The following is a 13,201-nucleotide window of genomic DNA, read 5'->3' as shown; positions in this document are numbered from 1 at the left end:
AGAGAGTTAACACTTAGCATTGTGTGATCCTAAAGAAGCCCATGATTTCTCAGCTGACTTGTTGTGTTGCTTAAGATTGTGCAGTGCTACTGATAATATAGTGCAGTGCTACTGATCCCTATGCTGTGGATTCCATACGCTTGTTGCATGCCCAGATATGGCCTTTGGGATCAAGGCATTCTTTCCCCCACTTGCCAGGAATGTTGGCTGCTTGTGACTCACAGCTGAGCTCTTCTCTGGACTTGGCCTTTGTCGGAAAGGAACCTTCTCACTGGCGGTGATGGCCTTCCCTGGAGGTGGTCTGACTTCACTAACTGGTTGGTAAATGGGAGGGGGCCCTGTCTTCATCTGGGGCAACTCTGAGGGGCTACTGCATTTCAGTCCAATGTCTTCTTCTGGCCAGCTCTGCTTCCCTTACTCCCCACGATGGATGCTGTCTGTGCCCAAGAACCTCCAACATGGAGATCTGACTCAGAGTCTGCTTTTCTGGGGAACTGGGCCAAAGAAATATATTCCAATAAGAACTCTAAAATTAGCCACCCAAGTGGAGAACAAGGGCTAGGAGTGAATGCACGAAAAGGAAAGCTGATTGTGCTAAGATGATGTGATTACAGGTGACTTACTGTCTTTTCAAACATATTTCTTTAAATATTTTATACTTTTACAATTTAAAGGAGAGGGAGCAAGAGGGAGAGAAAAATGGCATAAAAGGCGTTGCATGAACATGCAGCAGGGAGGGCCACCTGAGAACGTCTGCACTGTCTCTTTTTCTTGCTTACTTTCTCTCACGCCCTCCTGTTCCTGGAGTCCCATGCCCCATTTCGTCTTCCCTACTTTGAATAGAAAAAATGTTTGGAAACCTGGAGCCCTTGTATTAGAAGTCATATATGGTTAGTAACTCCAGTTTTCTTGGTAGGGACATTTCTTGATGAGTTGCCCTAGACAAGGGGATAAAAGTTGGATGTAGAAACCCTGTGAAAAATGGGACTCTGTGGAAATGAATAACCATGTCACCTTTATAAGATTTATCTCACAACTTGTCCCAGAGGCACCTCTCCTTCTGAAAGGAATGCTCTGAACCATAGCCATAAAATAAGGCTTTTTATCTCACCGCCTCCAGTCCACTTCTAGAGACACATAAACATTCACGATAGTCTCCACAGGGGTTTCACATGCTGGCTCTGTGCAGTGTGCCCTGGGGATATAGAGATCCAAGGTTGCAATTTAGATGTTTTTAATGGAATATTATCTCCTCTAGTAGAGAGGCAACATATTGGTGAATCTGCTGTTTCTTCTTTCCTGATTAAATCAAAATCTCAGCAGAAAAAAATCAATCTCCTCCCCCCATCCCATTTATACCACCACTGCTTCAACTTCGATCTTATTACCTCTCACCTGGATGAGAACAATAGCCTCCTAATAGTTCTCCCTGCTCTGGTCTCTCTCCCACCCCACATTCAATTCTCCACACTGCTGCCAAGGGATCTCCCGAAAATGCTAATATGATATTGACAATCTCCTGCTTAAAGTCATTAATGGCTCTCCATTTATTCAATATATAAATGCCCAATCAAGGCATTGAAAAACTTTCATGATCCCTGCCTGCATTTTCAGCACCCTCACCAGTCACTTTTCTTATGCTGCAAATATTTCAACCACATTCACCTTCATTTCCTGAACAATGCATGGTCTCATATGCTTCCTAGCCTTTGCAGATGCAATTCATTCAGTCCAAGATGTCCTTCTGGAATGACTCATCTTTAACATCACTGCCTCTGAGAAACTTTATTTTTCCATTTAACTTTAAGTAACCTTGAACAATCTTCATGTATCAGTCAGGTTCTTAATGGCCGACGACAGAATCCACTTTAGTTAGCTTAAGCAGGAAGGAATCAATTGAGGAAATTAGAAAGCTTACCGAGTTGTTGGAAGGGCTTGGGAAATAAGTTTCAGATTCATTTTCCAGCAGCAGCAGCTCCCAGCTTCATACCAGGGTCAGGTTCTCCTGGTGAGGAAGCAGCTTTTGCCTTTGGTCCCAAAACCGTGCTAGCCTCCTCTGCTGCCACCACTACGCATGGAGTGGGTGTCCCGCCCTCTTCATTGTCCCCTCACATAACTTACTTAGAATCCAGGTCTTGTGTAGATGTGTCTGACTGGTAAAAACAAAGCCACATGCCTCCATTCTAACAGCAAGGGAGATTGGGAACTTTTTTTTTTTTCCTACATCGAGAAGGCAGAATTCAAAATGTGGAGATCTATCAACATGTCGTAAAGATGTTTAAAAGACATGAAGCAGCAGGAATGTCAGCTTTCCACTGTCTCTCTCTTTTTTAAAGACTACTATTGCATTTTGCTATTGTTCTCTTTATACACATGTGGTTTCCCTGCTAAACCAAGGACTTGAGTTAAAGTGATGTCTCGCTCGTTTCTGTGTCCACAGTCCTCTGGCACACGGCCTGACATATCAGTAATTCTTTGTTGATTGTTAAAGCGATAGAGCTACGAGAATTCCTTGCCTAAAACGTTTTGCATGGTCAATTATATAAGATGTTATATCTTGTCTCAAAAACTACTCCCCAGTCTGTATGCTCCGAAATGAATTAAACCAAATCTTAAATAACTCAAGCTGCAGGAAACAAGACTGTAAATACGATTTCAAATTTGGCCTCTAGAAGCAAGACTGCAGATTCAGCGCTCATATTCAGTACCATCTTATACATCATGTGCCATAATAAACAGAGTGGCCTTGCAGCAAATGAAGGAGTAAGGCAAGGTTATCTCCAGTGCTCTCTGCTTCCCTTCTTAGCCCTACTCTCTCTTCTCACCTATGTCATGCTTTCTTGTCTGTAAAGGACTAAAGGATTGTCACCCCTTTATTTATTTAATGCTCATAGCTATCCCATGTGTTTTTATTGTCTCCATGTAATATCCGAGGCCAGAGATTAGCAAACTATAGCCTCGGGGCCCAAACCAGCTGTAGTATGTGTTTGCAAATAAAGTTTTATTTGTGGTGTAGCCACACCCACTCATTTATGTATTGCCTGTGGCTTCCTTGGGTTATAATGGCAGAGTTGTGTATTTGCTAGACCTGCAGAGCCTAAAATGTTTATTATCTGTCCGTTTATTAGGTCCTGGCCTAAGTCTCTGGAACACAGGTATCAGGTGAAATTGTCCATGCAAGTCAGTACTTGAAACTGGGTCTTCTGATTATGAGTTCCACTCCTTAGATGATCATATTGGGAGTCATCTAAAAACGTGTAGAACTATTTGAAAGTAGCTTTCTCTAACTGCAGCGTTCTTTTTTATCTCAGTTGATTCATACTGCTGACCAAGTGAATCAGACATGGAGTTTATAGCACTCTATATAATGAAAGGATGGAGGAGGGAAGGTACTGGGGTGGGAAATGTCAGTGAAATTCTTATTATAAATATCAGCACAAAAATATTGAGGTAAATGAAAAAACAGCTACAAATGGGGAAGGTGAGGAATGAGTGGTCGGGGAAGAGTTACCTTTCAGGTTTATCCCTTTTATATGACATTTTCAAAAACACTCACATGTTACTTCAATAAAAACATCAAATTATTTTGAGAAAAAAAAACAGCTAAAAAGTAAAGTCAGAGAGAAAGTGCAAAGGAAGTCTGTCACTAGCACAGATTACACTTAGTGTAACTTGCTGTTTCTGGAGATATTTAAGTGTATACATCCTGAGAAATGGCTGCAAAGGCATACTACATACCCCATAATGTCATATCTACTTTAGAGAACTGTAAGTCACAAAGCAAAACAATAGCCACACATCCCAAGTATGACTTCTATCATTTGACCAACAGTGATACAAAGGAGAATGCAAGTGCCGTACCCTCACTACCACAAATTATGCAGTCTGGTTTCCTGCAGACGTCAGCACACCCAACGTGCAATGGATGAGCCTCACCCTGGGAAAGTCACCTTCATGATCATGGTGTTTCCCCCACTAGGTAAGTATGAGTTTATAGTGGCCTGGCATCTCACCCTTGATTCCAAACATTTACACATAGGTTCATTCACTTTGCACAAGCTCTAGCCTGTCACTTGTGACATAAAGACTTTTTCAAATTTTAAGAGCCAGACAATAACATTTTGGATACTAGAATATTTGCAAAATCCTAAAAGATGTATGTACAATGTGAACAAGACCAACCAGAAGGCTTTGTGTTCATCTACATACTCCAAGCTCCTCTTGGTGATGTCAAAATCTTTTGAGGAATCTGAGACATTTGTTGATGTGGCTAGGCAGAATACTGGCCCGCAAAATGTTCAAGTCCTTGTTCCTGGAAACTGTATATGTGTTACTTTACATTATGGCAATAGGGATTTTGCAGATATGATCAAGGATTTGAGATGAGGACAGTATTCTGGATTATCCAGATTACTGGGCCTACTGTAATCGCAGTGTCCTTGTGATAAGGACTCAGGAGGGCCAGATAAATAGATGTAAGGACAGAAGAGAAGGTAGGGGAAAGGTGTTAAATTGCTGGCGAGAAATGTAGGCAGCCTCTTGAAGCTGGAAAATCTATGTAACAATCACTCCAACCTTAGTAGCTTAAAACTGCAGCTGCTTTATTATATACCTTGAATTTTGAAATTAGTAATTTGGGCAGAGCTCTTCTGGGCAATTATTCTAGTCCATATGGTATGCACAGAGGCCATTCAGTGGTCACTGTTTGGTGGACCGATTGATCTGTATGGTCAAAGATGGATTCATGCTTATATAACTGGCCTCTGGGTGGCGTTGGCTAGGAGGCTGGGCTTAGCTGGGTCTTTTGGCCAGAGCATCTGCATGTGGTCTCTTCAGTATAGCAGCTTCAGGTAGCCAAGACTTATTTACTTATTTATTTTGGAGATGGAGTCTCTCTCTGTCTCCCAGGATGGAGTGCAGTGGCACAGTCTCGACTCACTGCAACCTCTGCCTCTCGGGTTCGGGTGATTCTCCTGCCTCAGTCTCTCGATACCATGCCTGGCTAATTTTTTGTGTTTTTAATAGAGACAAGGTTTCACCATGTTGGCCAGGCTAGTCTCAAACTCTTGACATTGAGTCATCCACTTTACAGCTGCTCAAGACTCTCAGAGAGAGTGATTCAAGACAAGAGAAAGTGGTAACTGCCAATTTCTCAAAGCCTGGAATTACTTTTGCCATATTTTAATGGTCAGTATATTAATAAACCCACCGAGATTCAAGGGGAGGGGACATAGACTCTACCTCTCAATGGGAGGCATGCCAAAGAGATTGTGACCGTCTTTAATTTGCCACAGAATTGGATTAGAAACAGTATAAAATGTACCTACATGTGTGTATGAACAGTGTGCTATGGAAGCTCAGAGAAGGCAGGGACCAACTCAGAGTCATAGTTCAAGAGTGAGCTAAGAGTTTATCAGACATTTCAGAGGGTAAAGCATTAAGTCATGGTGCCACAAAGGAGGTGGTCATATTTAGGAAATAACAAATTAGGTGTGTTAGAGTCGGGGGGCATGGAGAAAGGAAGGGAGATGATGATGAGTGTGGCGCTGATACAGTGGTGGTATGATGAAGACAGTGATAATGTAAACAGAATCGCCCATATATTGTGCATGTTATTTCATTTATTCAGGTAAGTTCTGGCTCTGTTGCCCACGCTGGAGTACAGTGCTAGGATCATAGCTCACCGCAGCCTTGAACTCGGGCTCAAGTGGTCCTTCCGAGTTGCTAGGATTATAGGCATGTGCCACCACATCTGGCTAATTTCTTTAATTTTCGTAGAGACAAGGCCTCTCTATGTTACTCAGGCTGGCCTGAATCTCCTGACTTCAAGTGATCCTCCCTCCTTTGCCTCCCAAAGTGCTAGCATTACAAGTGTGAGTCACTATGCCTGGCCTTCAAAGGTCTCTTAAATGCAGCAGAATAATCAGGTGACAACAGCAGTGGGTTGGAGAAAGGGCAGAATGGATTGGGACTGGGGGCCCAGGAGAAGAGGATTCTGATTGAAATAGAAGAGTCATGGTCTGAGAGGAGGCAAAGCAGCAGAGAAAGACCAATATGCCTCTCTACCTTTATCTACCACAACCCTGCTACAGCCCTGTGAAGAAACCATAGCATAGGCCCTGAAGTGAGGAGTACAGCTCTGCCAGTGGTACATTCTTTCCTGGGGATAGAGCTGTATTGGCCAGGAACAGCCAAGAGAAGACAATTTGGGTACCATTTAGGGAAAAGACTAAGGGTGAAGAGGCCCAGCATGGTGGCTCATGTCTGTAATCCCAGCTCTTCGGGAGGCTGAGGCAGAAGGATTGCTTGAGGCCAGTAGTTCAAGACCACTTGGAAAATATAGCAAGACCCTGTCTCTACCAAAACAACACACACACACACACACACACACACACACACAAAAGATTAGCTGGGCTTGATGGCATATGCCTATTGTTCCAGCTGCTCGGGCTGCTGAGGTGGGAGGATCGCTTGAACCCACGAGTTTAAGGCTGTAGTGAGCTATGATCGCACCACTTCCCTCCAGCTTGGGCAATAGAGCCAGACCCAGTCTGCAAAAAACAAAAACAATAAAAAATTAAGAAGAAAAGCTGGTGAAGAGGATGGGTTGCAATGACATGGAGACTCCACTGGACTCTGGAGAAAGGATCACGGTTTGCACAAGTAGGTGAGGTTCCGAGCTGCAGGGAAATGAGGGTGGAGTGGGAAGAAATGACAGAAGACCCTGGGTCATCATGGTCCCTATTACGTTGAGGATGGTGGACATGGGATAAAAAGGAGGAGGGGCTACTTAATTGCTTGGTCCCTAGTCCCTCTCCCGGGAGGTGAAGCCTGAGGTTAGGATAGGGGAGAATGCGAGAGTTGCCCTCCGGGAGCTCAACAAAGGCTCCAGAGAGAGTATGAGGCAGACAAATCTTTCTAGGAATCAGACGGGAGAGTGGGTATAAATGAATTGCTCATCTTTTTCTCAAAGTCATCCAACTTATCACGAGGACAATAATGTGAAAAGGACATCTTGGAAAACCCAAAACAACATTTTTTGGAAGGTAAAGTAAATCCGATTTGCTGAGATGTTTCTGTGTGTTTGGAGATAAATCACATTTTTGTATTTTATCAGCAGATTGGCGGGTAGTTAAACAGCTTAAAACTGGCAGCAAAATGGAAAGGGTTACTCGTAGCTATGAATAATCCACTATTTTATGCGGGTTTCTGGACAGCTTAAATCAGGACTGTGCAGAGAAGCACAAAGTGATTATGTAAATCGGGATGGCTTGTTGGGGAGTGTTTGCAGAGAGTGGGAGGGAGAGGTGGTGAGGGCAGAAGGAAGAGGGAGCAGCAGCAGGCATGGTGGGCAGTTTTCCCCTCAGGTAGGCACTGTCTTGGATGTGAGTGCTGGCATGTTGGGGGACACATAACCATGAGGTCAATGTGGTGCATCTTACTGAAGCGTCCATTCAGTGTAACACAGTATTTAGGAATGCAGGCTCTAAGGTTGCCCTGCTTGGTTCCCATCCTGGATCTACCACTTACAACACTGGGGGAATCTTGGTTCTCTCCTGTGTTAAATGGGGTTAATAATTTCACTTACCTCACATGATTGCTGTGAGGATAAAGGAAGACAAATGTATGAAAAGTTCTTAGAACAGTTTCTGATACATAGCACACATGCATGTCCCTATTATGGTTGTCTGCACTTTTCGTGTTTTGTATTCTGTTCAGACATGGAGGTACAGGGGCCATGGTAGTCCGGCCCCCCTTTGCTTCCTCTGATGAGACAGAATTAAGGCATGAATTTTTCCCTCACTAAGTCGCAGTCATGCAGATACTAGCATGTCAGTGAAGAAGAAACACTGACTTCCTAAACAGAGAACCTGGGTCACTGAAATTGCACTGGGGCTGCTCTGGTCTTCACTTTTCACTGAGATGTGAAGGCTTGGTTCTAGTACTGCAGTGTGACTGGTTCAGGAAGCCCAACTGGGAGTCATATAAGTGAGTTACAGCTTCAGTTCTGCCACAGCAGAGCTGGGTGCCCTTGGCCTAATTAGGAGCACAGTGGACAGAAAGACTGGGATCAGGCAGCCTCCACTGGTATGTCGCTTTTCCAAACTTTTCCATAATTCCGTTTTTGCCTTTGTCTTCTCCACTAGACAATACAAGTGATGATACTAATAACTTTTAATCAGCACTTATTCTATTCCAGTTAAGTCTTTAGTCCTAGTATCTTTTAGCTCCCACAGGATTTGGCACATGGTAGGCACCTAATAAATGTTCAATAAATGATTAGATACAAGAATAGATGACCTCTGTTTGAATCACGCACTTGCTTAGTTTAGGGACTTGGAGCAAATTTTTTGGTCTCTCATTTTAGTCTGCCCATTATGCTGGGCATACATTAGGCACCCAGTGGATTTTTGTTTAGCTGAAATACCTTGCTTCACCATTGCTTGAGGGAACAATCTAGGTTATGATATATGGTTATTCCCAGATCTTTGTCTCTGGCTTCACATTTATGTATCTACTTCTGTTCAGTCTTTCTGCTTAGATGTGCGGTAGCACCTCAAGACTTATGTTCAGACATGACCTCCGGATGGCTACCTCTTGCAAATCTTCTGTCTCCTCCATCTCAGCAAATGGCATTACCATCTACCCGGTTGCTCAAAACAAAAATGTAGGAGTCATCATTCTGTTTCCCTCTCAGCTAACAGCCAATCCATCAGCAAATCCCCTAAGTTCTCTGAATCTGATTTCTCCTCACCCTCTCCACTACCTCAACCCTTGTCCAAGCTACCCTCATTTCTTACCTGAACTATTGTGGTTATCTCCTAAATAGTCTCTGTGTTTTTACTCTTTTGTACTCTTCCCTTTCTACTCTTAAGAATCCTAACTACCCCCAGCTCCTTCCAAGAAAATGATGGGTAGCATGGAATGATGACCTACTCAGCTGAAAGACTGCGGAAAAGAAAAGGAGAGATGTGGTGTGTGTGTGTGTGTGTGTGCGCGCACACGTGTTTGAGGAGCAGAGTCCTGGAGAGGGGGAATTTTAAGAGAACTGATGTCCTATGACAGGGATCAAGAAAGGGAATCCACAAATGGGAGCAGGCAGCCCTTAAAAAGGGGCAACCACATAGATAAGACAAAGAAGGTGTCCTGGAGATGAGCTCAGCAGGGAGGCATCCATCATTATGTGCTGTGAATGGGTTGGGTAAGCTGCTCTGGCAGGAACTACCCTGTCCATTCACCAGGCTCTGGGTGTTTAATTCAACAACTAATACTAAGTGTTTTCTGGATATAGGCACTACCATCTCATCCTTTTGATGGATGTTTAGGACATGAAATTAAGACGTATAATAAAACATTGAATCTCAAAAGAGAATGGAGGCTAGGTCTAGGTCTGAAGCCTTCTCCCAGGAGCCTCCATGCTCCCTGGACATATTTATCAGCTCTCTTCCCAGCAAACCCTGAATTCAGGATGTGGAGGTTGGTTGGCATGTATTGAATGAAAACTTTGCACTATATGGGCAATTCTTGCCTCTATCATATGAGGCTCGAACGCAGGGCTGCCCAAGGAGAGGACTCTGTTGAATATTTATAAAGCCCAAAAGAGTATCATAGATTATGGGATATCCACATACCCATCAGTGATCCGCTTTGAGATCTTAGAGAAGCCTCATACAATCTCTGTGTCCCATTGCTACAAGATGATCAGTACTGAATTTCTGCAGCTTCACATTGTACTGTTATGCAAAGATTCCAAATGTCCTTCTGATTGGAGATAATGTGTCAGCCCTGATCCTCTTACAGTGGAAATAAAATAACGAGGTAAAGCAAAATGGGATTCCCAGGCTGCAGACCTCAGCTTAATGTGAATAAACCTCTGGCCAAACATGAACTTTCAGTTTTCAGAGTGTATTTAATTGAGAGCTATGGTTTATTTTGTTCCTTGAGCTAAATTGGGATCTGTACAAATAAAGAATGTGAAAAACCATAGCTGCAGTCTTAGGAGAGCGCCAGTAAGAAAAGACAGAAATTGTGTTTATAAAACCACAGGGTTGAGCTATTCTTCCTTTTCTTTGGATTATTCTTTCATTTCTTGGTCTTTTTTGGACAGAGTGCTAGGGCCAGTGATATTTTGGAGCCATCTATATGGAGGCAGGAGGCCAGAAGCACACCCTGTCCTCCCTCCTTCCTTGGGATTGTTATGAGCTCCAAATCAATGTACAAAATTTGTCCAGAGCCATAAGAAAGGCAATTGTTCATCCTTCCTCCTTTGCATGACAGTTGTAACTGCCCTTTCTTCCCCTTGGTCTATTGTCAGAACCAGGGAGCTAAAAGTGTAATGCCATTTCAATTTGTGCTTCTGAAGCTTTAACCAGGCTGTGCTGTTTAGGTGAAAGGTTTAAACACCCGAGAATAATCTTAGGTATTAAGTAAAAATAGCTCCCAGCATTTTGTGCTTAAAATGGTAACTCTATGTGTCCAAGGACTATAGTCTTCCATATTTCCTAGCAAATAGAACCGCTGGGATGCTTGAATCTCAGAATTGGAAGTGATTTGGAGGTTAGCTCGTCTGACTTTGTCGAAGAAAAATGTCAATTGCAGAAAATTTTTCCCCTTTTGTAAACTAGCACTACTTCTCCCCAGCTTTTAGACTCAAAGAAACAAAATCCACAACAAGGAGGTCTTCCTTGTTTGTTCTTTTTTTTTTTGCTAGAAAATCTCAGTACTATGATAGATGTAGGTAGGTAGTGAGGGAAACCTGCCTTCAATCTGGGATGCCTAAATGTCAGGGAAATCTGCTGAACCCATCATGGCCCCGTTGTAATAGATTTTTTATGTTCATCAGTTTTTTTGCAGCAGTCAGCCTTGAAGGCCAATAGGGATTCCAGAAGATGAGGCTGAATTGTGACAGTCCACCTACAGAGGAGGGAGAGCTCTTTGATATTCATGTGCTGTGACCCCTGCTCTCCACAGAACCCACTGACAGCCATTCCCAGCAGGGCTCAGGTCTGTCTGGAGGCTGCACATTTTTGTTCTGTAAACAGGGAAGAGGCATGAGCGAACTGCTTACCCGATTCTGAATCCAGCCTCCTTCTCAGGCCGTACACCCTACTCAGTCTGTGACCTAATTACCCCTTCATTTCTGAGGAGTAGCAGCAAGCCTTCCAGAAAGCCAAGCTGAGACAGGAAGAGGAAGCCGACAGGTTGCGGCGAGTTGATCCAGCCCTCTTCTCATTCCTCCTCCTCTCCTTGCTCTTTTCTCTGTCACCAGTGCATCTGAAGACAGTGCAGCGAACTGCTGAGCCAGACATCTTTAAAACATGCCCTTTGTAAGTCATCACCCTTTGTAGTCACAATGAAGGGAGGACATAAAGCGGAAGTGGCCGCCTGCTCTCAGAGCCCAGTCCCCGGAGACGGCAGGCAATGGAGGAAAGATACTCTCCTGCCTGTCAGCAAGGGCAGACAAATGGCTGTTGCATTTGTTGAGATGTGGGGCTGATCCAGCAGCTGTTCAGGCCCTCAGAGGGCTGTTCGAAATGTGCTGGAACCTCCAATCAAGCTGTTCTCCTGCTGTGGTTGCCGGTTTTTCAAAAAGCTGGCTGCCTGCTTACCTCATATTTCTATGGCTTTTTAACAATCGTGAGGACCCGGCTGGGCGCGGTTGGCTCATGCCTGTAATTCCAGCACTTTGGGAGGGCGAGGTGAGTGGGTCACCTGAGGTCAGGAATTCGAGAGCAGTCTGGCCAACATGGTGAAACCTTGTCTCTACTAAAACTACCAAAAATTACCCGGGCGTGGTAGTGGGCACCTGTAATCCCAGCTACTCAGGAGGCTGAGGCAGGAGAATCACCTGATCTGGGGAGGCAGAGGTTGCAGTGAGCAGAGATCGCACCATTGCAGTCCAACCTGGGCAACAAGAGCAAAACTCCTTCTCAAAAACAACAACAACAACAACAACCACCACCAATTATGAGGACCTTCCAAACACATGCTGCATATCATTCTCGTGGTAGCTCATGTGAGGTATGAACTGGTTACAACACACACATGTAAACTAGTTCATATATACATATATAATGTAGTCCCTCTCTCTCTATGGACTCGGAAAGGATAAATGACATGCCCCAAAGCAAACTCGATAAGTGGCAGAAAGCTCCACTATCCCATGGTGTGGCCTCACCTTCCTGTTAAGCCTGATCATTCACAAAGCTCACTGTCTTGGTCACCTTTCTGTAGCATATATCAGTGGTTCTCAAACTTGAGCATGCATCAGAATCCCCTGGCATGCTTGTGAAAGCACAGATTGCTGGTAGTCACCTCCAGACTTTCTAAGATCTGGGGTGGGCCTGAGAATTTTTATTTCTAACAAAATGCCCTGATACTGATGTTGGTCCATCAGCCACAATTTGAGAATCATTGGTATCTAGAAAATCATCTTTTTGTATTATAAAACCATTGTTAGTTTGCAGATTTTGGAAAACATTTCCACGTGTATTAAGCAGTTTAATATCAATGTAGGCCAGGCAAAATCATGGGGTATTTAATTCAGAAAACACCTGTGGAACTTCCATTGCTAAGATCAGTCTTGACCCTTTGCCTGGTATTTTCTTTCTGCAGGGTAACTCCCAGCAGGCATCATTCCCTTCAGCCACCCATTTGATTGTCATAGCTTCAGTTCCACCAGAGGGGGACTTTGAGACAAGGATTCTAGCGCAACAACTGTTTGGAAAGTTTTGAAGATATTGATAGAACGCAAGGCCTTTTCATCCCTGGAGCAAAGCCTGCTTCCTTATACTTTCGCATGTGTGCATAAATTAACTTGTGGGGATATTTGTGAATAAACTTATAAAAGCATACATACACACACAAATATTTTATCTTATTCTTTTGTCCTCATAAATAGTTGAAAAGCCTATATATTATTTTGCAGCTTAGGAAAGGAACAGAATGCACCCCAACCCCCATGAAAAAAAATGTAACATATTTCTTTGGGCATGAGGGTGTGAAGAGCCAAAGGAGTGCAGTGTGGGCAGGTCAAGTAGTGTAGGATACGTGGGGTGGATTTATGGGGAACAGAAAAGACTCATGGTCTAGAACAAATACTCAGGGACAAAATGAATAACCCTACTTCAACCTTTAGACTAGAAAAGAGGCCTTTTGGCTTGAGGGAGAGAAAGAGAGCTGGATAAATGATAATAACACT

General features: G+C 43.7%; 1 long non-coding RNA gene across 1 annotated transcript; it reads right to left on the bottom strand.

Moving 5' to 3' along the window:
* Positions 1-200: 200 nt before the first annotated feature.
* LOC108536719 (uncharacterized) lies at positions 201-11,316 on the bottom strand. Its single transcript, XR_001887602.1, has 3 exons — positions 11,069-11,316; positions 1,112-1,195; positions 201-494 (listed from the first exon to the last, which is right to left on the bottom strand). It is a non-coding gene; the product is annotated as an uncharacterized LOC108536719 (long non-coding RNA).
* Positions 11,317-13,201: the final 1,885 nt, after the last annotated feature.

The sequence above is a fragment of the Rhinopithecus bieti genome, unplaced genomic scaffold, assembly GCF_001698545.2.
Source record: "Rhinopithecus bieti isolate Rb0 unplaced genomic scaffold, ASM169854v2 scaffold_12689, whole genome shotgun sequence".
Taxonomy (NCBI): domain Eukaryota; kingdom Metazoa; phylum Chordata; class Mammalia; order Primates; family Cercopithecidae; genus Rhinopithecus; species Rhinopithecus bieti.
Note: the sequence above shows the minus strand (reverse complement) of the source record. Positions and strands in the feature narration are given on the sequence as shown.